The sequence below is a fragment of the Thamnophis sirtalis genome, unplaced genomic scaffold (assembly GCF_051295495.1).
Source record: "Thamnophis sirtalis isolate CommonGarterSnake01/CBP01778 unplaced genomic scaffold, rThaSir2_p1.2 scaffold_10, whole genome shotgun sequence".
NCBI classification, from domain to species: domain Eukaryota; kingdom Metazoa; phylum Chordata; class Lepidosauria; order Squamata; family Natricidae; genus Thamnophis; species Thamnophis sirtalis.
This window is the reverse complement of record NW_028261390.1, coordinates 28,530,191-28,557,789: the sequence shown is the minus strand read 5'-3', so window position 1 is coordinate 28,557,789 and position 27,599 is coordinate 28,530,191. Positions and strand designations below refer to the sequence as shown.

Here is a 27,599-nt window from a genome sequence, read left to right as displayed (position 1 = left end):
GGTCCTGGGTTGAGATTCGATGCAGGCCGGTGATGCCTAGCCCCAGGGGTTTCAACCATTCCACTCCCAGTAGGGACAGTTGGTGGCTGGCGACGACCGTGATGGGTAGACAGCCCTGGAATTTGTGGAACACCACCTCAACCTCCATTCTTCCTAGGACTTGGATAGTCATTGAGCCGGACATTTGGTGGTTTGAGGAGCTTCCTGCTGGCTATCGGGTTCAATTTCTTAATGGTCTGCCAGGATATGATCGTAAAATATGATCCTGTGTCCATCTCCATCTTGCATGGTACCCCTTCAATGGTCACTGTGGCATGGAAATTTCCCATTCGTAGGCGTCTGAGTGGCCCACCATGGTGTGATGAATCTCCCTCTGGGCTTGGTACTGTTCCTCTCTCTGCCCATTCCACTGTTGGCCGGGTCGTGGGTTGTTTTGAGTCCCCTGCGGAGCCATAGGTCTTGGATGGGACGGGGTGGGCTGGGATGCTCTGCATGCCTTGGCAATGTGGCCTTTCCACTGGCATCTATGGCAGATGACTTCCCGGAAATGGCACGCCGCTCTTGAATGGAATCCCATGCAGCCTGGGCAACGTGGCTGCCTGCCCCCAATGTCCCTTGCACTTTGTCTCCTCTCTGGGTACACGCGGTGGATGGTGTTGGCATCATCCCTTTCATCATCATACACCAGAACTTCAGATGCCCAGTCGGGTTCCCTGAATGTTTGATGTACCCCACTGGTTTTCCTTACATGCTTTGCGGAGTTATCCGATGACTCAGCTGTCTGTGCTTCCTCAATTACATCCTTGAATGAGACTCCCCTTCTGATTAGCAGTTTCTTTTGCAAGACATGGTCTCTCATTCCTAGGATGATCTGGTCCTTCATCATTTTTTCTGGGTTGATGAATTCGCACCAAGTAACGATTTCTCGGAGGCTGGCCACGAAATCGTTCACCGTCTCTTCTTCCCATTGGTGCCGGTGATAAAACTTGTTCCAGCTCACCATGGGAAAGGCGGATGGCATGTAGTGGTCTTCCAGGGCGCATTGTCGGGTTGGCCATGTGACGGTCTCTACATCTGCTGGCTGCTCTCTTGCAAGCGGGTGCCCGAAGAGCCAGGCACAGCCTCAGAGGCAAACAGCTGTGTTGCGCTGCCGTAGCAACGCAATACACCAGCCAGCCATGAGATGACCACGCTCACGAGCAGCCACCTGGCAACCCCCCTTTCTAGGGCAGAGCACCACTTATCGACCCAGTAATATCCCAAAGGTGCTAAGCCGCATGGTGTTCTGCCCTCCCCCAAGCTCCTGCGGGTTGGCGCATTCGGGATACCCTTAGGTCAGTGCTTGGCGCTCTGCTCGGCTGAAAAGGGAGGTTGCGCAAGCGCCTGTTCCATCCCCAACTGGTATGCCTCCTATCATCACCATGCCCTGGCCCAACTCTCCCTGCAGGGCCAGGATGCAGCCACCGCCGCTGCACTCCAAGCATATTCTCTGGCTTCCAAACTCTGGAGATCCGCAGCTGAGTCTTTCGGCAGTGGCCGTTCTGGGAATACGCTCTATGGTTGTGGGCTGGCTACCAGCAGGGTGTACTACCAGAGCGTACAGCCATAGAGCGTATTCCAAGAATGGCAACTTCTGGAAGATTCGGCATTCTACCTCCATGCTTTGGAAGCCACAGAAAAAGCCATGCGGCCACGGGTGGCAGCGGTGGCAGTGGAGATGCCCTGGTTCTGCAGGGAGAGTTAGGCAAGGGCATCGTAAGCCTGGGAGTCACGCAAGCGAGGAGCATAAAAACCGCTCGTGCAACCCCCCTCTCCAGCCATGCAGAGCCCCATTCACTGACCATGGGGCATTCTGAAGGCGGCAAGCCGCGGGAGCTGGAGGGCAGCGAATAGGTGCTCATGCGGCTTGATGATACCCCTAGATGGGTGAATGTGCCCAGCTGGAAAGGGGGATTGCCAGGAGGCTGCTCGTAAGTGTGGTCACCTCATGGCTGCTGTGTTGCGCTGCTGCAACAGCGCAACACAGCCATTCGCCCCTGAGGCTGTGCCCGGTTCTCCGGGAGCCCGCTTGCAAGAGAGCAACTGCCCAGCAACATCTCTCTCCAGCTGGGCACAGCCTTGCTAACCGACCTAGCGGTATCCCAAAGGCAGCAAGTAACATGAGCCTTTGCCTCCCATCCCACCCCGTTCCTGCGGCTTGGAACCTTCAGGATACTGCTAGGTTGGTGACTGGCGCGTTGCCTGGCTGGATGGGGGGGGGGTGTCCAGGGAGCTTATTTTCAGGGGAGGGCTTACATTTTTGCCCACTCAAAAAATGTGTTGTGGCCTTATTATCAGGACATGTCGTATTTTCGGGAAAACACGGTAGGTATGGGTTACCAAAAAAATATAAGTAGGTCATTAGCATGTAACACAAATAAAAATATAGAAATGTTTCTTTAGATAGTAATAGATGAGAATCATTAAACCAAATTTATAAGTTTATTTAACTGGAAAATATTTTTTTAAAATAAATTCTTTGTTTACAAAAAAATATGGAGTTGTTTGATCCTAAGAATATTAAAAATTCCATTAGGGAGGATTCAGTTTTCCAAATTTGGAGCTATGTCATCATGTTCATCCACTGTCAATGTTAAATAATTGAAACCAGAAATTGGTGTTAATTTTCTGATTTTGGAACATACATATATAACATTTTTGGTTGGATGGATAATATTAAGATTCAATTGTACCAAAACTAATATCTCTGGAAACAATTACATCAGTTAGAAAATTATGGAATGGAATGTCTTTAAAAAATGACTCTTTTTTTCTATGTTAAATTATTTTATGGGAAAACCCAATTTTAAAAACTGGGGGAAAGGTGATTGGAAAAATTGGATGGAACTGAGAATAGTGACTTTGGATCAATTGACAGATAATGAAGATGAGTTTTTAAATATTCTGAGTTAAAACACAAATATTATCTACCAGCTGTAACTTGATGCCAGAACTTACAGATGCAACATTTGTTAATAACATTGTTTGGACTAGCAGCACTTTCAGCTTCTCAGACACCAGAATCACAGAACAAGTTGTTAAATAATTTGAAATTAAAAACGTACTAATAGTTTCTCTAGATAGTTGTTATCAATATGATATGGAGATGCTGGGAAATGAATGGAATAAAGACAGATGGCACTTTCTCTCTGTGTGTGTTTTTCCATTTCTTTAACAATGTATGTATTTTTATTTTGGGATTTTATTTTTTTATGTTTCTCTGCAATGATTTTAAAAAGAATAATTAAATAAATAAATAAATTAGTTGTTTAAAGTGAAGGAGCTATAATAGATTTGTTCAAGATTTTGAAGGATAGATATAGAAAGTATAATTGTCTAGTTCCATTATAAATTTAATTTTAAACTCTTGTATACGTGTTAGTAGACATTTGGTTCATAGTGTCTTTACACAGGCTTTCTCCAACCTTACACTTTCCTTGGCTAGGAATTCTTGAATTGTAATTCAGAAACTCAGAAGATACTACATTGGAGAAGGCTCCTTTACCTGAAAACAAAAATGTAAGGTAAACAAATGCTAGATTATTTCCCCAAAATTCACCTCTGTTCTTTTGGAATTGCAAAAATCACAACAACTTCTTCATATATAAGATTTTCCATGGCAGCTATTGCATATCCACTTATGAATGGCTGCATTCATCTGTATTGAGTTTGCTGATACAGGCCTAATACAATAACAATACACAGGAAAAACTGAAAGGAAGAATAGCAATTGGCTTTAGGAGTTTAACAAAGAGAAAATGTCAGTGGTTTTTCTTTTGATAACAGCCTTTTGCTATCATCAAGTCATAAGAGCTATTTTAATAAAAGATAAATTTCTGTTATAAATGGTAGCATGGCTGCTAGGAAACCAATTGACCTATCTTTGATTTGATTGTAACACTCAAATCAGTACTTCTTCTGCTAACAGAAAATATAAGAACTTGGGAGCTCATGACTAAGAAAAGCACAACATGAAGGTCAGAAATTAGAAAGTAAAAATTCAAATAATAGCCTGCCTGCTTTGTCTTGTATATGTTGCATTTCTCTCTCTATGAATTTCAAAATGAGAGAACCCAGATTATTGTAATAAATACTTAGCACCCAAATTCCCTGCTCTAAAGGATATAAACTCTGCAATGATGCTCTGACCTCCCACTATTTGCAAGATGCAGCATTTAGTACTATGCTAATGAACCAGTTAAGAACTTTTGTGTACTTGAAAAACAACCAGCTGTAAAGCTAAATAAAATCAAAAGTAACCCATTCTGATATTTATTTACTAATGAAATTGAACAGCAAATATGACAAACATTTAACATAATCATTTAGAAATAATATTTAATTATTTTGGCTGTCTGAAGCAAAGGATAAGGGTGCTTGGAGAACTGGTTTCAAATGACAGCTCTATGGAGAGAAGTAGTCAAGTTTTAAGAAAACCAGATTGTTTCTGCATAGCAGCCTTCTTCAACTTAGGATCCCTCAATCAGCTAGGTGTCAGTTTCCATAATGTCCCAATAAGTGGGGTTTATAGGAGTTTGTCCAATATTCTGGAGATTCATTTTTAGGCAGTCAAAAGTATATATTCTCAAAATGGATTGTCACAAATTCCTACACTTATTTTTTTCAGATTGATATTGGGCCTGACATAAGATTTCCTCAGCTCCTTCCCAGTGGTATTGTATTTATATAAAAAATATACCCATGATGTTAAAGCTAAAATCAAGAGCTAGTTCAAGATCACTTGGAGACCCTCATTGCACAAATTCCTATTCCTTCTCAAGACTTCTCTTTTCATTTCTAAGTTAGTTGATGTTTATAAGTGGAAAACAAACCTTTGGCTCTTATATGTCATACATGAATGTATTCATATTCATTGATTCATATGATTTTCACAAGCAAATAAAGCCTCTAACACACTGGCCTAAATACTGCATGTGGGATAGGCTTATTAGTTTCAAGGCTGAAATAATGCCTAAAGTCAATGCAGCAGGAGTTCAGCAAGTGAATCATGTTCACCCTCATTTCCTGCACTACTCATGCTTACCTTTCAGTATTTCCCATCTAGCTACCAACCAGACTTGCTCTGCTACTCAACTGCAGACTTCTTAACTACAGTATATAAATACAAGCAACAAATTTTAGTTGTATTCCTCCTGTACATTATTCTGACTAATAGGTATTATGATTGAATTTAATGAGGATTTAGAGTCTATTCATGTTCTGTATACTTCTGTGATGTGAGTGTCTTTCTCCAGGTAACTTACTATGAGTAACCTATTTATTCAACAGATGTTAGAAATGCTACAAATAACATTCACTCATAAAGTCAGTATATGCTGTGCCTACATATGCTCAAACTTTCAAGTCTCTGCTTTTTTATTTCCTAACTGTTTTGATGATTAGCTTTTGGCAATTATGGATCAGATAGAATAGAACAGAACAGAACTGAACAGAATAGTTGGAAGGGACCTTGGAGAGCTTCTAGTCCAATTCCTTGCTTAGGCAAGAAACCTGATATCATTTCAGACAAATGGTTATCCAATCTCTTCTTAAAAACTTCCAGTGTTGGAGAATTCACAACCTCTGGAGGCAAGTTGTTCCACTGATTAATTGTTCTGTCAGGAAATTTCTCCTTAGTTCTAGTTGTTTCTCTCCTTGCTTAGTTTTCATCCATTGTTTCTTGTCCTGCCCTCAGGTGCTTCCATGTGTTGCTGCATACAACAACCTTCAATACTAGGGTACTATCATTTTCATTTTGGGAGGTTACTAAGGAAGTATTAATGCTATTTCTATATGCAAGGGAAGTCAAACCAGGAGATTTTCTGTAGACATCACTCAACTTCAATAAAAGTGATTGAAATTGATTAGAAGATTCTAAAATTGACTTCTATAAGATTTTTTTTAATGAAATTGACAAGAATTTTGGGAAGAACCAAGGAATTGGAGGACATTTGATTTATCTTTAAAAGAAGCTATTAAATGAACAGGTGTTCAAATATGCATAGTCACAAATGGAACATTGAATTAAAATAAAATATATACAACAATGGCATCTCTGCTTTTTTTAAAACTTCCATAGACCAACAAGCTACATGGTGGAAAGGAATTAGCCTCATATTTACATTATGCACACAGTGGATATTTCACCATCCTGTTAGCTATGCCTAGTAAGCAGCAACTGTACTGTGAGAAGATGCTGCAATTCTGTTGCCTTATATATGAAATGGACTCCTGTTCTCTTACAACTGTCTGTCGCAGGTAAAACCACATGCTCTTTGGATCTTAACTACAGCACCATGCAGCTTTCCATGTATGTGTCTCTGTCTGTGAGAGGGAAAGAGAAAAGAAGGAAAACCATGGCCATACTTTGAGTTGTCCAGGTAGTAGTCATTCTCCAGTATTCCTTATATTATGCCCTTGCGGGTTGGATGCCAGTATTTTCAGTATAGCATTGGTCAATATCCTATCAATGAATGCCTTGAAGTAAGGATACATGATCAGGCCCAAAACACAGCTCTAAACATATTGCACAAAAATCCTTGCCTCCCTGAATGCAGTGTTGTGATTCTTTCACAGCTGTAGTGAGTCTTCAGCTGTTTTTAAAAACAAGCAGGATCAGCCTAAGATTAATTTCCAGACTGGAGACAAAATGAGGCTGGCCTTGTGTCACTGAGAGAAGACACTGGGGCTTGATAAGATGATCTGGTGCTGAAATAAATTGAAGAAAGGAAAAGGAGGTCTTAATAAGATGTTTCATCATTGAACTGACAAAGAATTTTGCCAGTAGTGAGAAGAGGTTTGCTGTTTGAAACTGAATCCACATTCCCTACTTACTTTGTTCACACTATATCTAGATTTTTAACAAGTTGTGTAAACATGAGCATGTCAGGATGCATGAAATCAGGAGTGCAGTTTTCTCAAGGAGAACAACGGGAAGTAGATTTCTCTCAAGACCATCTGTCTTCAAGTACCTGCCAAAACCTCACTGCCCCAGGACAGATAGCTAGACAACCCACATTTTAACTTCTCCTTAAAGTTTGGCTGCATAAAAGTTTGATACAAAGCCAAGGAGCCCTCTAAAGGGTAGGCACCTAGTCCGAGTAAAATGAGTCAACGTGGGTGGGCAAGCTGTTTATATTGGCAGAGGACTGGTTCCCTTATGCATGTTGCTGGATATATTTATATCTTGGGGTGGGGAAGAAACCACTACTATAAGTGAAAAGTCAAAAGATTTGTATAGAATATGCAGTGCTATACAACAGACGCTAGAGACAAAGGAATATAAAGTAGTCTCTTAGTTTTCCCTGAACCTCCCCCCCAAAACTTAACATTTTTCTGTATGGTATATAGTAGTGATGGCAAACCTTTTGCTGCTGTACCCTGGAAAAGCCTAACTTCTGGGCTCTGGCACGCATGTGCACCCAACAATCAGCTGGCCAGTGTGCATATGCACACTGGTTTTCGGCACTGCCATGCACACAAAGAACAGCTGATCATTGCACACATATGCACCAGAAACCCGGAAAACAGACACGGCTGCGCATGCCGGGCGACATGGCTTTGCATGCCACTTTGGGCACACAGGCCACAAATTCATCATCATGGGTATATAGACTGAAATTTTGCACACAAAGTTACCTTACAGCAGAGAATTTTTGACCTTGGATTTAATATTCTTGCAGAATGCTCCTCTTGCACAGGGTTATGCATTTAGCACACACTCTAACTTGTGCTCTTTCCCATCAATTCATATTTCCTACCTTATTTATGCAAAAAGAAAAGAAAATCCTCTATTTGCTAACAAAGAAAAACCACCAAACATGTGATTTTGTTGAAATTCATTAATGAGGAGGCCAGCAGGAAGTCAAAAACGGTCCCGCTCAACTGCTTTTTCTGCCATTTTGTTTCTCTATTTGGGTAAAGAAATGTCTCTGAAATGAAGAGCCAATGGAGTATGATTGTCTAATATTAAGCTAAAACCAAACAAATAACTTTAGGGTAAGTGCAATTTAAAAACTCAATAACTATCAGAACCTTTAACTGGGATTTGATAGGATGATGTAATTATCTATACTTTGGGTTGCCCCATTTTATGACATTTATCCCAAAGATCTGATCACAATATTCTATTTTTACTTTGTTTTCTGTACTTCCTTTTGTATACCATCTGCTTCAGTTGTCCTTAATATCAGATTGTACAGAAAAGTGTCCAGTGAAGTTGGACAGGATACTACTAGCATATTCTGTAGCAGTAATTTCTGCCTCAGTAGAAATATGTTGAAATAATTTCTGTTTGCTACTAGATATGTCTACAGCTATCCTAGTTTGTTAATGAGATATAATTAGAAGGGATTGTGTTATGTGGGAAAGCACATTATTGAGATGTACAAACTGGACTAGTCCTTTAAAGTTGTCACCAAAGAGTGAAAGCAATGACTACTAAGAGAAATACTTTAAATTTTGTGTTTGCCATATGTTGAAATGCATTTTAATATATGACCTTGCAGTTTTTAATTAAATGTAAGTAGGCAGAGCTCATAAGAAATGAGAGAGTGTAATTAATGAGTCAAACTAGGTTTATAATACGGATGTTTTCCAGGTGAATAGAAGACCATGATAATCCAGTTATGTAAATAACTTTATATACAAAATTTACAAAGACATAATTTATTTGTATAGGCTCTCTGCAAAATTCTGGGTAATGTCATTTGGATTTTTACTCTATTTCAATTTAAATCCTATAACAGTCTTGCCACTCTGAATCAGATGAAATGAATCAAGTTCATCCAAGCCTATATCTTTTAATAACTTTTGTTAGTAAGAAAAAGTGCTGCCAGACTCCTGATTTCAAAATTAAGGTATGAGCTACAAGAAAAACAGGTTTGGTTTGGTTTATACAGCATATCAAATTTAGGTCTACCAGATATGGGCTACAAAAATCTGGACAACTACTAGATGAAAGCAAAGAATTAGAATGTTCTATTATTGAATTATAATAGGGAGGATCATATGAAGACCTCATTAAGTCATGAAAACGAATGCATCACTTTGGGCAAATCATTGAAATGTTTGGGCATTACACTGTAAAAGATTGAATCAGAGTAATAACTACAAAGGATAGATAATACATTTTAATCTGAATCTCATAAAGACAAAATGAGTATGCAAGTCAAGCAAAAAAAATAGGCATCTAGATTTCTATACAAGGATTATTTTATTCAGAGAAGTAAATGTTAAGTTGTTCAAATGACTACAAGTTTATTCCATGCTATATCTCTGCAAGAATCTATCTTGCAGACAGTCTAGGCCAGTGAGTCACTTCCAGTTTTCTTGGAGGGACGTTTTGAGCGCTCCGAAGGCTTCAGGGACCTTCAGGAGGCTTCCCTGATGCCTCTGGAGCAGTCAAAATGACCCTCCGAGCAAACCAGAAGTCCGTTCCCAAACTTCCGGTTTGCCCATAGGGCCGGTTTTTGCGCTCCGGAGGCTTCACGGAAGCTCATGAAGCCTCCAGAGGGCCTCCGGAGGGGTGTGGGGGAGGCTCTTTTCGGCCTCCCGAGGCTCCTATAAAGCCTCTGGAGCCTGGGGAGGGTGAAAAATGGCTTTAAAAAAGGATGAACTCAGCTGGCCAGCACGCGCATGCACATCCCTGGTCTAGGCAAATTGGCATTAGATAACAGTCAACTGAATTCAAGGAACGCTGGTCTTAGATCTCTTGTGAGACCAAAGGGACTCCAAATTGGTGACATGCTTGACCCCTCCCTGTTTTTATTTGTTCTTTGTTCTCTCTGTCTAATTCTTTAGAATCATATCATGTTCATGGATTATATGAGATGCTGATCCTGTCTGCTTTTGGTTATTTGGTACTTGCATCCAAGGGACCATCTACTGCAGCATTGCAGGCTGGTGCTTTGGTGCTGTGTTTCCAGTTTTCTTAGGTGTGTGTCACTCTTCTACAGATGAACTGATTAACTCTTAACATACTTCCTTGTTTCTCAACTCTATTCTGCTCACAGCATAATACCTTATTATCCTTTCACCATAGTTTTTAAATTGAGTGAACAGAATATTTTTTCCTCACCTCAGAAATACCATACAATGAGAATGGGTGAAGCCCTCATTAAGAGCTGATTTTTGCACTCCCTATTGATAAGCTGAGGGAGTGTAGCCAGCCTTTGTGCTCCCAAATATGCTAAATATAAAATATATTTTCTAGAATCTGGATTCAGTGAGCCAGAGCTTAAATGTGTTGTCATTATTTCATAAGAATTCCCTTGCACCAGCGGTTCTCAACCTGTGGGTCGCGACCCTTTTCGGGGTTGAACGACACTTTCACAGGGGTCGCCCAAGACCATTGGAAAACACATATTTTTGAAAAAAAATACAGAAAACATAAAATAATTTTATGGTTGAGGGTCACCACAACATGAGGAGCTGTATTAAAGGGTTGCAGTTTAGGAAAGTTGAGACCCACTGCCTTGCACTTTATATAACCATGCTCAGGGCTGGTCAGGTATGATGCAAAGTCTTGAGAATTCTGGTATAGCATCATGCTTGCTTACTGCTGTTCCAATGTCTCTGGTTTAATTCCCTCAACCAATAGAAACTATGCAAAATATGAAAATCTCTTCAACGATTGTTTTAGTTTAAGACCTAAAGTAGTGCATCTGACTTTTGTTCTGACTTACCAAATCATAAAATTTGAGGTACTGGATAAATCTACAATTAACACTGCACACTTTGAAAATGGTGGTCAGAGAAAGCTTTTGGTATGTTATTACTATCTCCAGTGTCAACAATGAAATTATAAGTATGATTGTGATGGTTCTTATTTACTTATACACATCTATGTTGCTCCCCATTTTAAACAAAAACACAGTTTTACAATATGAGCCACAAGGACTATTTAAATATGGAAATAATGATCAAAGTAAAAGCTCAAACAACAATATGAATCATCACTACAGAAACAGTGGTGGGAATAATGCCAATATTGCTAACTCAGAGAATCATGCCAGGATAGGTTGTGCTTCATTACAAAAGACAATATATCTCCTTTTTAACACAGAGGTAAACCCAGTTATTTTTGTCCATCATATTTGCATTTTTCTTATCACCTTTAGCCCTTTTCCATAGAAAAATAGCATGGTGAGATAGGAAGTTGAACTTTTTAATACTTATATAAGAAGCATTACTATATTACTTTCTGAAAACAATTAGTGATGTGGAAGGGAGATTATTTGTGAACTCAAACTGAAGCAATGAATTTGCTTTTTCTGAGCTTGATCTTCCTCAACATTAAGTGAAAGCAAAATTGCTTCTCTTGATCTCTACGATGCTTCAGTTCTGCTCAGAGACCAGTGTCCCATTCTTCCAATATTTTAAGGCTCCAAATAATACTATATTTCCACATGTACAAAGAAATGTAAAGTATAATCTGAAGAATAGGGGACAGGGAGTTGCTTAAGAGAATCAAAGGCGCCAATGATAAAGTAAGCCGATATATATTAGATATCTACAAAAGTAAAGCACAACATATACTCTCAAGTTAAGAGAATATATATTTATTTATATGGACAGCTGAATACTTAGAAATAATTACTCAAAATAGAAATATAAAAACTTCTCCCTATAGTGTGAGATTACAAACAGAAGATCTGTGCTTAATTTGTAGTTCAGGTCCTGTTGATGAGCATCTTTATTTTCTCTCCATTCTTTTGGGGTAGGCTAAACCAGATTAGGACATACTGGTAGTAGCCATTCACACAGAACAGGGCATGATAGTTTGCTCTAAGGAAACACAGGACAGACAGGTAAGTTCTGGTCCTTAAAGAGTCCTATTCTTGAGCTGCAGGAACGTCTCACTCACTTCTGGATGAAACTAGAACCCTGCCCACTCCTAAGGAATACAGGTTGACATGGGCAGTAACTCTTCAGATAAAGCTCAGCTAATAGAGGTGACTTCTGAATATTAGTCCATTTAGAAAGCAACTAGCACTGAAAAAACAGAACAGAATAACAGAGCTGGAAGGGATCTTGGAGGTCTTCTAGTCCAACTTCCTGTTCAGGCAGGAAACCCTACCATTTCAGACAAATGGTTGTCCAATCACTTCTTTAAAACTTTCACTGTTGGAGCACCCACAACTTCTGGAGGCAAGTGGTTCCACTGATTAATTGTTCTACCTGTCAGGAAATTTCTCCTTAGTTCTAGGTTGCTTCTCTCCTTGAGAAAAAGTAATGCAGATTTTCTGGAAGCTGGCACAGCTTTTCCAACAGAGAACTTTCCTCTATGAACAGGGAAAGCTTCATAGCTTCAAAGCTTTTCTTAATCATCCTAATATTGATTATAAATAACAATGCCAAAACACACACACAAAATGGCACCAACAGTCTTTATTCAGTACAACTGAGTTCCACTTATAAAGTTTACCATTACACTAATCTTCCAAACAGAGGTATGTGGTGGCTCGGTGGCTAAGACGCTGAGCTTGTTGATCAGAAAGGTCAGCAGTTCAGCGGTTTGAATCTCTAGCAATGATTAACGGAGTGAGCTCCAATTACTTGTCCCAGGTTCTGCCAACCTAGCAGTTTGAAAGGATATAAAAATGCAAATAGAAAAATAGGAACCACCTTTGGTGTGAAGGTAACAGCATTCCGTGTGCCTTCGGTGTTTAGTCACATGACCACAGAGATGTCTTTTGACAGCTGGCTCTTCGGCTTTGAAATGGAGACGAGCACCGCCCCCTAGAGTCGGGAATGACTAGCACATATGTGCAAGTTTTTAATCTTTTACCTTTTAATCTTCCAAATATTTTTTAATCTTTTGATGTTAAACAGTAAAACCTTTATATCATTCCAATTTTATCTCTCTACTTCCATATTCAATATGCATATTAATATAACACCTAGTTTAAGAAATCACAATTGGTGGATTCATTTAAAATGCTAAGGTAAATCCAAATAAATCACACTGTAGCTTAGTGTACTATGAAATAGACAGGTAGGTAACCAAATTCATCTACTGTACTGTATCAAATGGGAACATGGTTTAGTTGACTTGGCTTAAGATATTGTGAGCTAGTTAATTGTGGTTAACTCAATAAAACATGATTTTAAAAGTTTTGTAATTTGTTTCCTAGTTACTAAACTTTACCAAAGTGTGGAAATCTAATCTCCATTTGGCAAGATTGGCCAATACTGAGCAAGAAGATATGTCTCCTCCATAAAACAAAAAATAATTTATCTTCATGCCTACAAATCCTTCCAAACTTATAAACATAAGTTGAAATACTACAAGACCATTATATACAATTTCAAGGGCATACTGAGTTATTGAATGACTCTAGTAATATAATATTTATAAATATACTGATGTATATTTGGACAAAACCTTTTATTATTTTGTATCCTTTTCCTAAATTTTTTGTACTGGATTTGATTGTCTTCAGTTTTCTCTTCCTTTTCTATCAGAAATATATGTTGATTACACAATTTCCTGGCAATGGACTTTCCTTAAGGCTGCATGACTATTTTTTTCTAATTATTTTCTGAAGCTCATTGCCTTTATTCCTTACCTAATGGAAAGTATATAACAGAAAGTAAGAAATAATTCATAACATGCTAAATTGTATCACAGGAGTGCCAGATTTGCATCTTTCCTAGGTTAGGAAAAGTAAATTCTCACCCAGAACTCTTGAATTCATATTCATACTCTGGAATTCATATCCCAGAGTAGATGCAATATTGCATGGGAAGGACAGTAAAATATTTTTAGACAAGGAAAAAATGTGATTATTAATTTTGCAGATTGTCAATGCCAGTCCAGTTGCCTCTTGAAAAAGCACCTTTGGGATTTTATCTGTTACATTTCAGTAGTCCTTTTAAAAAATCTGTCTTAATATTTTACAGTACATATAATGTTGATAATTATTTCAAAAATAGGATTAAAAAACAATGCAAACCTGTAGACCTGCCTTTCTTCAATATTTAGGACTGCAACTGCCTAAATTCCCAGGTTTTGCTCATACTGGCTGGTGATTTGGGAGCTGATGTTCAAGCACATTCTGAGGAATCAGCTTTGAGACAGACCCAAAACCTTCCTGGCACATGGAGACACTTTCTTCCTTCTTCATCTCACTACTACTACCACACTTAGGCTTGTCAGCCAAACTATTTGGGGACAAGAATTTAGTATATTTTTCAAAAGAGCTCGAGTTTTGGATTCTAAAATCACCGCTATTTGCCTGATAGTTTGGTAACTTGAATAGACTTCAGTAGGACTTGACATATGGCTTAATCTGTCATTCAAAGCACCTACCTATATTTGCACAGCTTTGCTCCTTACCCATCCATATTAAGGAGACTAGTTGGTAGTAGTTTTCATGTTGCCAGGTGGTGCTTGGTAAGAGGGGAAAAAGCCAGGGAATCCATCACTTTCTATAACATATATTGGATTAAAATTGTGAAGGTAGTACCAGGTTCAATTATTAAGGCACAATAGTATCCACCATCAATTCGCAAATGTTGACATTCAAAACCTTGTGGATTGTGTTTTAATGTAACCATCTAACTGTCTGTAGGACAAAAATATACATTACGAAAAACAAATTCTAGAGATGGATGAAATATTGGCTAGGAGAGGAATGTTAAAAAAAGGATTGTAGAAAAGATGAATTATTTGCATGTCCTTGAAGGTTGAGCAAATAGTGGGAAGAAAGATAGATTTCATAATTTGTTGCTAATAACAAACTACGAAAGTCTTTTTTCTATCATTCTTCTTCACTTAATACCAGCTTTCCTATTAAGGAGAAAGAAGGAGGCTTAAGAGCAGAGTTCAGAAGCCTTCTCAATGCTGCTGCATTACCTGTCCCCAGAGGTGGATTGCTCCTGGTTCGGTCCGGTTTGGCCGAACCAGTAGTGGCAGTGGCGGGAGGCTCTGCCCACCCGCCTGGACGCTTCTGTGCATGCATGCATGCGTGCATGAGCGAACCAGTAGTAAACCTGTTAGCAACCCACCACTGCCTGTCTTTTAAGATTGGAGAAATTCTGGAATATTGTTCTAATCCCATGCTAAATTCAGTCCATTTTTAAACTGGCTTTCTTTTGCCTGCTTCTACCACGATACCAAATTCCAATCTGTTCTGTTTTCAGAGAATTATCCTGCTGCCAGATGACTGGACAAAATCCTAAATCCTTACATAATTTATTTCAAGTATGCTATTGAGGTGGAATTAATTAAGAAATGTTGGAAGATTTAGAAAGTTATGGAAACGTCCGTGCAATATCTGTACTGTGCAAACTGGTAGAAAGAGTGATGAAAAAAATTACCACTGTAAAAAATAACACTTAGAAGAACAATCATAACAGTTTCTCCAAAGGCAAAAACTCCTAGAAACATATGGTGGGTGTCTCATAGGATGAGTAAAATGTTGTGCTTAAATGAAACTTTGACCTAATCCAGTACAACTCATCTGATTTCTTAGAAGCAAATTGACTCATGTAGCTTTTAAAGTATTTTAAGAGTGTAAACAAATACATGGGCCAGGGATCATTGATTGTTTACTTACATTTTCAAAAGGTGTTCCATATGTAAACAAAATCCTGAGCAAATCTACCTATCAAGAAGAAAAAAGGAAGCACTATCATGAATTCTGATTACAAAATGTAAATGAAAAATAATAGATCCGCATAAAAAAAATTGATGAGATGTTTAGTTTGTGAATGAAGGGTTTGTCCAGATTTGAACCTCAAAGCTGCAAAGCAGCTATAGTTGCTGAAGGGGGTCAGATAAGTTGCTTGAACCTTTGTGGAGACTTTTGAAACCAAGAACCAGAAGATGGCTTGGCCAGAATGTTAGACAATCATACAGAAGAAAAAGCATCTTGGGAGTATTTATCTGAAAGATGGTTTTGGCTAATAGGAAGCTGTGATGCCTCCTGTTCTCCTTGTGATCCTCCTAGAAGCATATGATATCCCATGAGTAAAATGCTGTGATTAAATTTTGGCCTAATCCAGGACAAATCATTTGACGTCTTAGAAGCAAATTCTGAACCTATTTCAGCAGAATGGTAGGTAAATACCTATACTTGTGTGCACACCTATGCGTGGAATTACCTGTCTTTGGCTGTGTGTGTGTGTGTGTGTGTGTGTGTGTGTGTGTGTGTGCGCGCGCGCGCGTGTGTGTGTGTGTGTCAAACGGAACAAATTGCATTTCTGGGAAAATGGGAAATCTGGCGATAGCACTATATGGATGCCGGTCCATATAGACAGACTCCTGAACTTCACATAAACACCAATTTTACCAGCTCGGAATCAACTGCTTTTTCTGATTTAGGGCCCTATCGGGATACCTACAACTCCCAGGCTTGCCACCGAAGCCGCGCCCGAGTTCCAGAGATCTGGAAGCGAAATCCTCTGCCTGTGTCTTTGATAGCCCTTGGCAAATGGCTCCGTCGAAGTTGCACTCCCGCTGCAGGCCGCCGCTCTGTTCCATGGCTGCGAGTCCTCCTCCGGGCGGGCCGGAGAGCGGAGCAAGAAAGAGGGAGGGAAAAGTCGAGAAGCGGTTTCTCCAGCCGAACCAGCCATGCCTTCTTTGTCGACGCGGGGGCGGGCATTTGGAGAAGATCCCTAACTTGGCCTAACTTGGCCGAGAGGCAGAGCGTGTGCATGTGTGTGTGTATATATATGTATGCATGTTGTGTATTGGCAGTGGGGTAAGTGGAGGTTGGGTGGCTCCGACTCTCTGACGCCAGTGAGACCAGATCAATCCAGGCGCAGTGGCGGAGCTAGCGCTGGGCTGCTCGGCGGCGGCGGCGGCGGCTCTGGAAGCGAGAGCGAAAAAGCAGCAGCCGCGGCAGCAGCAACGGGTGGGACTTTGCCCGCCTGTCCAAGCAGCTGCGACGCGCTGTCCGGGCGCTTTGCATGATCTTTTCCCTTATTCCCTCGCCTCGCCCCTCGCGGACAGCTGGTAAGAGCTGGGATTTTTTTGGCGACTTTCTCTGCCGCTCCGAGCTTGCCTTCCTTGGGGAGTCATCCTCTCCCCACCGGCTTTTGTGTCCTTTCTCCTCCCTTATTTTTTTATTATTATTATTATTTGGGGTGGGGGGAAAAAGCCTCCATCCCTCCTCTTTTGTCTTTTCTGCCGTTTCCTTGCTGGCCTTTATTATTATTATTTTTAAACCATGCGACTGCCGGAATGGAAGAGGGGCAGCAGGCAGGGTGAGGCTGAGCGACGACAATCTTGAATCGCGCGCGTGCGGAGCGATTAGGGCAAAGGAGAGCTTTCGCTGCTCTCATGATGGCGGCTGTGCTGTTTAGAGGAGCCGAAAAGAGCCAGGCGGTTGCAGCGGCGGCGATTTTAACGCTGTAAAAAGTTTCTTCTCCTGTGGTGGAGGTAGGGAGACCTTTTTGTAGCTCCAGAGGTAAAAAAGACCCGCCACCCCCCTCCCCCTTCTCTGCTTTCCACTTCCTTTCGGCTGCCACTTCTCAAGTGGGGGAGAGAAGAGGGAAAGCAATGGAAAAGCCAGAGTCTGGTTGGTTCCCAGTCAGGAGATCCTCTCGGTATTCCGAGCCAAGTGAAGAAATTGGCCTCCAATTGGGCTTCAGTAGTTAAGATGAACCAACCCAACACAATGGAGTTACCCTCTCCTTTGCAATTCAGCATTTTTCCTTTTCTTGTCTGATGCTCTGTGTGTGTGTGAGAGAGAGAGGGGGGGGGGGGAGACGCTTCCCAAGCCCGATTTCTTTCCTTTCTGAGTGGCAGGTTTCTCTGCCCAAACTTCCCTTTTTGACGTTATTAGCGATGACCCACTCGGGAGTTTTTTGTTTGCTCATAGTAGAAATCTTGCTTTTTCCTCCCACCCATCCTCCGGGTTTATTGGCGAGGTTTATGGGAATTCGTAGCGGAAAGCTATGATAAACTGAGGATAGCCGTTTCTTTCTGTCCTTTGTTAATAGTGGATGAGGCTGCGTGTGTGGGCTGGCTTAGAATTTCTTAATACAGGGTATGAATATGAAAAGCTGCTTTAATTTGAGGAGTGGCTTTATGCTTAAGGATAAGACAACAGATCTTTACTGTGGCTAAATATATACAGATAAGTATAAGGAAAAGTAGATATAAACTCATGGAAGAGTTCCATGGTGAAAATGGCCAAAGTCCAGCTGGGTCTAGGACAAATCACTCCAGCATAACAAAAAGAGTTGGTGCTTGAATTGCAACCATAAAAAAGCCCAATCCCCTTTAAAAACAACTGGCAGAGGCTTTGTTCTGTCTAACCTGCTGCCCCTTCAATTGTGTGTCTTTATTTAAGAATTTAAAATGAACTGCAACTGCAGAGGTTCACTTCCAAGCAGGATCCCAAAGGGGCTTTTTCAAAAGGCAACTAGAGTGGAAAGTCCAGGTGTTTTTTGAAAAAAAAAAACACCTTTAGGACAATGGGGATATGGATGACTTGAGAATCTCTATAGACTTCCAAGAACTAGTTGTTTAGTTCCAGCAACAATAAGACAGCATTCCTCTAGGCACTTGCCACTTTAAATCTATGCAATTCTTATTTTTATAGGTGTGCTTTGCATCCAGAAAGGGTTGAGGATGACCTGCTGAGGGTTGAAGAGGCCATTTAGCATAACTATTGTGGCTTCTATTTGAAAAGCTTTTGGAAATGCCTAGGTCCTCTGGATAATAGGAATACTTGGTTCTTCTTTTCTCAAAGCATAGCTAAGTTTTCAGGGCATGATTGCAAAAGCTAAAACAGCCGAAAAACTTCCTAGCCATGGTCCTTGATAAGATCACTTTGGTTCAAGGCTAGATTGTGTTACAAGGGTACTGATTTGTCCTTGTTTTAATTCTGACCCTTTCAACCCCCTCCACATAATCAAATACAGTTCTCTTCTGCAGTGTCCTTCTCTTTACTTGTGGGGGGGGGGGAGGTTTGTGCATATTCTTGATCAGATGACTCCACTGTTTACAGAGGCTAAGACAATACCGATTTGAGATAAGCATACTGATGTTGAGAACCTCCAAGGTTACAATTCCATTGAAGGAAAATAGAATATATATTTACGGATGAAAACATTTGTATTTTTCTGCTTTTCTCTACATCACCCCTCATTCTTTGTTAATGCATATTTGCCATTCACAAAAGATGCTTTTTCTGGATGCTGCCTTCAGACTCTCCAGTGAAATACATATTTGTTTATGTATTTCCATAGCTATAAATTATCTCACCCATCATTTATTTGTACTTGTCTTTTCAGTAAAATTAATTGTGGGAGAACCCTGCAATGTCTCTAATAATGCTATATACATTCCCTATTGCAGTTATAAGGGAGAGGTGGAAAAGGATGGCCGAGATTTTAATTTTTTTAGCATTGATGAAACTGAGAAGGTACTTCCCTCTTTCTCCTTCCCATGTGTGTGTATGTATGGTTTGCTGGAAAGAGATATCCTAGGAAGAAACTGGTTCTCGATGTGCATAAGCTGTAGAAAATAATTCTGGTGGAGATATTCACATGTAATGAAGACATGTAGGAAAATTGAATTATTGATGGCCGTACAGCAACATAGGCAGTAAATTACCCTACTATCCACTTTAAATGATTTTGGTATTAGCTTTATAAAAATCCCAATGTTTTATACATATACAGCATATGATGGCAGAAAAAGAAGTGGCAGGTAAAATTCTAATTCTCAAAAGAAAGGCATGAACTTGTAAATTGACAGTAATTATTTTCAAATAAATTTCTCATTGCATTCTTGCTTAATGTGTGTAAACAGAAGGCAAGATCGGTCTAGGGAGTAGGTAAACTTGAATTAAGTCATGCTGGTAATGCAGTGTAGCCTGTCTTGTCAAGTATAAGTGGTTTCTCTTGGTGTGTAATCTTGCAGGGCTAATGGAGGCATCATCCAACTTTATAAATAATGTACGCTGTGTATAATGTGGACTCTCTAGAGACTGCAGAGAGCATCATTACTAGCCTTTCCAACCTGCTGTAGATCTCAAATTGACTTACAGCAGTAAAATGCAAAGTGATACATCAGGATGACGTGAGGCAGTCAACTTGTGAGTGTGTTCAGTTATCATAATTAAATATATTAAGAGATCAAATATTAAAATTGTTACCTTATTTATTTGTAGGCAATATAGGGGTGAAGATTTTTAAAAATACAAGGAGAATATTGTTTGCTTCTGCAATACTTTTCTCTTTTGTTCCCCAAAACAGAGCAGGTAGTAAGTAAGTTATTAAATAATAAACAAGAGAAAACCATTGAGTATGACTAAATGCATTTCTGAAAAGTTGCTGTATCTTAATTTTCCAGTGGATTACCACATGTTCAATAGCTTTGTAACACTAAAAATAGAACATTGGGGAACTTAGCTTTAAGTCCTTGGTCAGCTACAGAATTTAAGTTTAGCTTTTGTCAAGTTTCTATCCACTGTGTTTGACTCTAAACTGTATATTTGAAGAGTTGCTCTAAGGGGATTAAAGTGCAACAAATCTGCTAATGAAAGCAGCTTTGTCCTTAGGTAGATATTTTGTACTTAATTCAGATTGGGACTGCAACAAACTTCCTGGCAATTATGAAATTGTAGTATCAAATAACACACATGCAAAACTAAACTCTGTGTTACTCTTTTGTGTTTGCAGTTCAGTTCGTGTCACTGGTAGATTATTGTAGACAACAGATTCATCAAGGTTTCTGCTAACCAAGAAAGATTTGCATCAACAATAATTATGTGGGCCGCTACAAATTTATTAATGAGGTTGGAAAAGAGAAAATTGAATTACCAGAAGTCCCTGGAATGTACTTTCACTTGAATTAGGAGAGTTTGTTTTTCAGTCTGGGTCAGGAAATGATCGTACTGAATGAAGGACGGAAATCTTTCTCTAACAGATTTCTTTCTGGTAAGCATGTGACTAATCACACATCCAGATTGGTATGAGATCAAAAGGAATGAAAAGCTGTTCTATCAGCTGCTTTAGCACATGTACAACAGCTAAAGTTTTAGGGCAAGGCAGATGCGAGTTTAAGTCCACCCTCAATCATGGAAGTTCACTAGTGACTTTAGGTCAGTCTTCCTCTCTGTCTAAACCAACATTAATAAAGTCACTGTTTCTTTAGACTCCTAGGAAGAAAGGCAAAATATGACTATGTGAATACAAAATAAAAGACATTTTTACTTATTTGGCTATGGAATCCCAAGCTGTGCTATATACAATCTGCATCTTTTGTGTGCACACAGATGGGTGGTGTATAACCAAACATTCTTGAATTCAGTGCTTTATAAGATGCCAAAAGTGTATTTCCAAGTATACATCTGGGAGCTAACATAGAGAAGCCCTGCTTCCTAGTCTATGACTCATTTTGGGGGGAGCATTAACCTCAGGCCTTTCTAGATCTCTGCCAAACAGAATTACAAGAAGGCCTCTAATATCTCTGGAGTTGCTCCAGTTGGGGCTCTATATGATCTGCAGGTAGCCTTCGATTTATAACTCTAATAGAGCTCAAGCTTTACACCATATGTCTGTGATGGTGAACCTATGGCACACATGCCAGAGGTGCCACTCAGAGCCCTATCTCCTGGCATGCGTGCTGTCACCCCAGGTCAGATCTCCGTGGCGTTTCTTTCATGAGCTTCTGTCTCCCTGCAAACGACGTAACAGAAGTTCACAAAAGAAAAAGATCTGACTTCTTGCTATACTGCTGATGTTGGAATACCCAGCCTTCCACCAGCCAACTGGCCTTTGGGTCTCTGCTGTACATGCATGTATGTCTGCATGTTTGCACCCATGCACACCTTTCAGTTTGGGGATGTGGGCATGCAGTTTGGGCACTCGTAGTCTAAAAGGTTCGCCATCGTTGCCGTATGTCATCACAGTCATACGTTGAGGCACCCATTTGACCAACCCAATTTTATGACATTTTTTGAGTCTGTCATTAAACAAACACCACAGTCACAATGTGAACCCATTATACATAATGGACTTTTTTTTTTACCAGAAACTGGAAACAAAATATTGGTTTGCAGCAAAAAAAAAAAAAAAAAAAAGGTAAATTGCATTCATGTGATTACAGGATGTTACAAATAGCCATAAATTCAATCTGGTTGTCAAACAACCAAAATGTGACATGTGACAGCAGCATTGACATTGTCTATGAACAGAAATTTTAGGCTATCGCTACCTGTCCAGCTGGAAGTTACACTTAAAACTTTTTGTAGATTGATTTGATGGCAATCATAATAACTTGTTTTTCTTTCAGTTGGTTTGCTGAAATCCCCTTTTCCTATCCCACAACATTTATAATGTTTTAGAATCTGCAGTTTTAATTGTATTTGACTCTTTATCAACCATAGCTGTAATCTAATCAAATCCTAATTGATTTAGACATATATATATATATATCTCACAAATACACTTCTTTAACTTTCTTTGCATAGGAGTTTCTTATTCCCTGATCCTACACTTGTCCTTTATTAAACCTGTTTTAATTTCTTGTTTAACTATTTTTAAAATATTGTGCACAGAATGTTGGGCTAAGGCCTGATCACCATCAAATGGAATGGTATTAAAACCTTTTTGTTGGGAGCTTCACTTCTGTTAATGCAGACTAAAGGTTCACATGTATTTTTTGTAGCTAAATCAGACTGCTGAGTCATGGTTGATTTGTAATGAGCTACTATTCAAAACAAAATGTTTTAACAACTACTATTACTGTGCATTTGATTTTTATTTCTTAACCAAGAACATCCTTTTTTTGGTTAAATTTCATTCAGTTACTTATAAACCTTTATAAAATTATTATTTTTTCTTATTTAATAGAACAAAATTTCACAGTAATATTGTATCTTTTGCAAATCAGATAAGCATTTCTATATCCTTACTGAAGCAGAACTAAGATTGAAGAGTCAGCATCTATGTTCGCCCTTGGGAGAAATAGAAAGTGGGACTTAGCTTTTACCGTGAGCTGTCCTTTGAATTCTTTTTCAGAATTTTGCCTTATCATACCTTATTGGATACCTCAGTTTGATTTGATGATCACTTTTTATTTCATTGCAGTAATAATCTAATGACAAAAAAGTAAATACAAAAGAACATATCTTTAAAAATACCCCCCCCAAAAAAAAACTAATAGGAGAAAACAAATTCATATATGAACATAAATTTTAAAAAACCAGAATAGATACATAATGGCAACTCCATTTTTAAGCAACAAATTAAAACTTTGCTCATACAGAATCATATTGACAAGTTTTCCCCCATTTCATCAATAAAAAGCCAGTTTAAGAACTGATAGCAAACATGTATCTTCATTCTAGGATTTTAAGTGGTTTTTTTCCCAACAAAGCAAAACCATAACTGACTATACAACAAGGTCTCTAAATCTGATGTTTAAAATAAATTCTAATTTTAGGTACACAATTTAACATTACACCAATCTATTTAAATCATATGAACAGCGATTTGAGTATCAGACTAAATGAAAGTCACGCAAACCCAATTTGTCTTCAAATAATTAATGGGTAGCATAAAAAGGAGGATACCCAACACCCAATATTCTCCATTGACTAATACCAAACTTTTTGACATCTTCACTTATTGCAATTTCTTTTTCCTTAGCCTGCTGAAATATTTATATTTAATACTTTTACTTAATAGGATTCAAAATAGAATAGATTTGTTTTAACTTCTATTTCTGTCCTGTCAGTTCAAAACCTAGTATCTTATTTCTGGAAAAATGCATTTTGATCCCTTTCCCTTGCTAAATTAACATTAAAAATGCTTTATGGGAGGATGTTGGGAGCTTTATGATGGATCAAATCATAGATAATAATTTAGTTTTAAAGGTTTTTCTTTTAGGATAAATATCATTTGTCAGTTGCTACACATTGGCAGTACTTACTGTTACAGCAAAGATTGAAATCTTGATTTGGATCAGTAGCATTTTCAGTTGTTATATGAGATAATTTATTTCTGTGAGATCAAAAACCCAGTACTCATTCTGTATAAATATTTATTATAAATAACCTAATATGACGACTTTAAATACTGGATAGAATAAAGCATTGGAGATCCCCATTTTCCATAAGCAGTGGGATAATGTTTTATCTTTAATATAAAAATCTTTTTAGATCCTGGATTACAGTATATACAGCAACAATTATTTGGAAGTATTAGATTCCATTGTTTTTATAAAAAAAGTATGAATAAATCACTGTTAATAAGTTTTCAAAAACAGGATATTGATTTATTAAGGTTTTGCAAGTATATTCTAAAAATTTTAAGTTGTCTTAAAAAACATTTATATTTAGAAATCTTTCAAAACTTTTGAATAAAATGTGTAACTTGAGAGTTTCAAAAGGCACTAATACAGCCAGGCAAACAGAGGAGAAAAAAAAAGATTTAATTCAGTATACTGCCAAATGTATCAGCCCACCCTTTATTAGCAGAATACAAGGTACTTTCTTGAATAATTTATTGAATTCAAGATATGTTACATCTAAAATGTCTGAAATCCAGTAAGGAATTTATTCAGTCATAAATAAGATACAATTAGTCTGGCAAGGCCTGTTCTTCCTAAATTTATGTTGGCTTTTGGTAATTACAAGATGATTTTTAAGGTATTTGGATCTGCGGTAGACTTTTTCAAGGATTTTCTCTGACCGGCTGGTATGGTATATAGTCCTCAACTTATGACCCAGATTTGAAATCCCCTCCCAGTCATATGACTGCATTTAGGGAGCTCAGCAACTGAGTCACATTTATAGCATAGCTGCTTGAAGTGTTCCATGGTCACTTGACCACATTTAATGATAGTTCTGCTGAAAACCAGCATTTACTTACGGTTTTTGACAAAACTGCCTCTGGTGAGCCATTGTTTCGCTTAACGACTGCAACATTCACTTAACAACCACAGCAAAAAAGTTTATAAAAGCAGGTTAGTCACACAATTAGCATGCTATATGATTTGTCATGATTTACGACCATGATGGCAGGCTATATTATGGTGGTAACTCAAGGATCTGTAGTTCTCTATCATTTGTCAAAGATGTTATATAAGAATTCAGCCAGACATGATTTCAGAATATTGCTAAGTTCATCTGAATTCTGAGCAAGTGAGGATACGTTTGGATTATAGTGAAACTTTTCATTCCTTTCTATTGCTTTTCTTTATGTTGAACTAATAATTTGAAATGTCTTATGCCACCAGAATGATTTTGAAGGTGGAAACAAGACTCTTATGGAAAGATGTTCAGACTTAACACTAGGCATGGCAATAAACTGTAGCATTCCATTCAAACGTGTTCAGCAATTTGATTACAGAAGAAATATTATAGACATTTATTGCAGACAAGAAGTAATATATTTATTTATTAGAACACACTTCTAAATCTCTCACCTCACATAAGTAACTCTGGGCAATTTACACATACAGTCTCCAGTTGAAAACAGAAATCAAACTTTTGTATGTGTCCACTCCAGGGTTTAAATTCTTGGTTCTTTCTCCTTCAAGTCAATCAATTTTGGTCCCTTCTTTTTCATCCTCAAGAATCAAAGAAATCTCAGTTTATGGTTCTGTCTGGTCAGAAAACTGGAAATTTGTAATGTATCAACATTAATTCTATCCTTTAGAGAAGACACCCAAGGCAGTAGGTGCCCTCTCCTTCAATCAAGGCTTTAAAGCCTGTGCCTGTGTCCCACCTCCTTGCAGCCACTATTGCTGCCTCTGCCACATGCGCCAAGGGATTGATTCCTTCTTTTTTCCTAGTCAGTATTTATGAAGAAAAGGCTGGGCTTTTGCTAGAGGAAACAAGAAAATATACAAAACCCAAAAGAGGATGAAGGGCTGGAGCAAAGTTTTTGTGTTTGGCAAATAAGCTGCTTTTTTCTCTATAATGCCCACCTCATACACTTATCCACTGGTCGCTCTAACATGGATAAACAAGCAGTGAGATTGGGCAAAGTTCTGGGGTGCCTCTTCTTGATTGTCTGATCTGTTTGATCTGATCTGTTATCTTTGTGATTGGTTGGACTACTCCATGTTGCCCGCCTGCAGGTAGCATATTCTTCCCACCCCACAAATTTCATCAACTTTGTGGGAGGAAGCCTGAGCTGAGAGTGAACAGAGGAGCCTGTGGGCTTTTGTTTACCCACAGACTCTTTCTCCAGGAATATTTGAGGTGAAGTACATGCGCTGCTACTCCCAGAAGCCCACTTTCCTCCTCTTCTTCCAATTCTATCATTATCCCAAACAACACTTCATATATGTGTGTGTGTGTGTGTGTGTGTGTGTGTGTATATACGTATATACACACACACACACACACACACACACACACACACACACACACACACACACACACACACACACACACACACATATATATATATATATATATATATATATATATATATATATATATATATATACCCATTTTGCCCTGGAAACTGCCAATGAACAATTCTCCATGCTCTCACTGCACGCATTCCAGGGCTATACCCTACTTAGCATCTAAGTCCTGCGCTACCAGCAGGAGGAAAAAGTTAGCTGTGGGCAGTGGATGACACTGGTGCAGGGGGCATCAGGAGTATGTGACAAAGTGCAGTGCACCGCAAAGGGCAGACATGGGAGAGAAGATAGGCAGGGCTGGAGGGGTGAAGCAAAGGCCAGTGTAGCAGAGCAGAAAAGCATAAGGTGCTTCCCTAATGTCTGCATCTAGCATTACTGGAACTACCATTGTTAAACAGTGTGATCATGGATTTTTCACATAATAACTATAATGCTTAGCAACAAGTTCTGGTCTCAATGGTCGTTGTAAGTTGAGGACTACTTGTAATATACTTTTACACTATATTAAGAAACCATCCCATTTACATTGAGAAACTTAATTAACCAATGTAAAGGTAAGTATAAATACTTCTATTTCAAAATTCACAAAATGTTGAATCTATGAAGCCATTGTTGAAACCTCTGTAGTATCTGTACTATCAAATTACTTTCCTTTTATAAGGAATTATTTTTGAAGCATGGTATAATTCCTAAGTAAAACTTGGGAGAATCTTAACTGTGTAATGTAATATCCAATTTTATGCATTTAGTTATACTTATCTATTTTTGAAGCTATATAAATTCAGGAGACAATCCTATTTTGTAAAATATACGCTTTAAAATATGGTTCTTCTGGCTGATAGAACTATTTATCTGGTGTTGGATATGTTCAAAATATGGTTAATAATATGGTTAATTTTCATTGTAGTTAAATTCTATCTATCTATCTATCTATCTATCTATCTATCTATCTATCTATCTATCTATCTATCTATCTATCTATCATCTATCTCCCCGGATGATAAGCCCAATCGGGCTTTTGAGTGCATGTGCTGAAATAAGCCCTCCCCCAAAACATCAGCCTTCCCTGAAAATATTGCAACACAGCAGCAGCCATGAGGTGACCTCGCTGCCTCCTGCACCTCAAAAATAGTAAGACCTACCCGACAATAAGGCCAAGCGCTTATTATTGGAGAAACACGGTACATAAATATATATGTATGTATGTATGTAT

The 27,599-nt window shown here is 38.8% G+C and overlaps 1 protein-coding gene and 1 long non-coding RNA gene across 8 annotated transcripts in view; one reads left to right on the top strand and one right to left on the bottom strand.

Moving 5' to 3' along the window:
• Positions 1–12,411: 12,411 nt before the first annotated feature.
• LOC106548615 (uncharacterized) lies at positions 12,412–16,843 on the bottom strand. Its single transcript, XR_001313528.2, has 4 exons — positions 16,390–16,843; positions 15,603–15,650; positions 14,354–14,472; positions 12,412–12,796 (listed from the first exon to the last, which is right to left on the bottom strand). It is a non-coding gene; the product is annotated as an uncharacterized LOC106548615 (long non-coding RNA).
• Positions 16,844–16,851: 8 nt separating this feature from the next.
• Positions 16,852–27,599, top strand: part of SMAD1 (SMAD family member 1) — a 42,582-nt gene continuing 31,834 nt past the window's right edge. The window contains exons 1-2 of one of the 7 annotated variants that reach the window (XM_014066010.2): positions 16,856–17,002; positions 20,683–20,940. The gene's annotated coding sequence lies outside the window, so the exon portion shown is untranslated. Of the gene's footprint in view, positions 17,003–17,127; positions 17,254–17,280; positions 17,429–20,682; positions 20,941–27,391; positions 27,568–27,599 lie in introns of those variants that run through there. The other 6 variants (XM_087724341.1, XM_014066009.2, XM_014066014.2 and 3 more) reach the window with 6 other exon arrangements.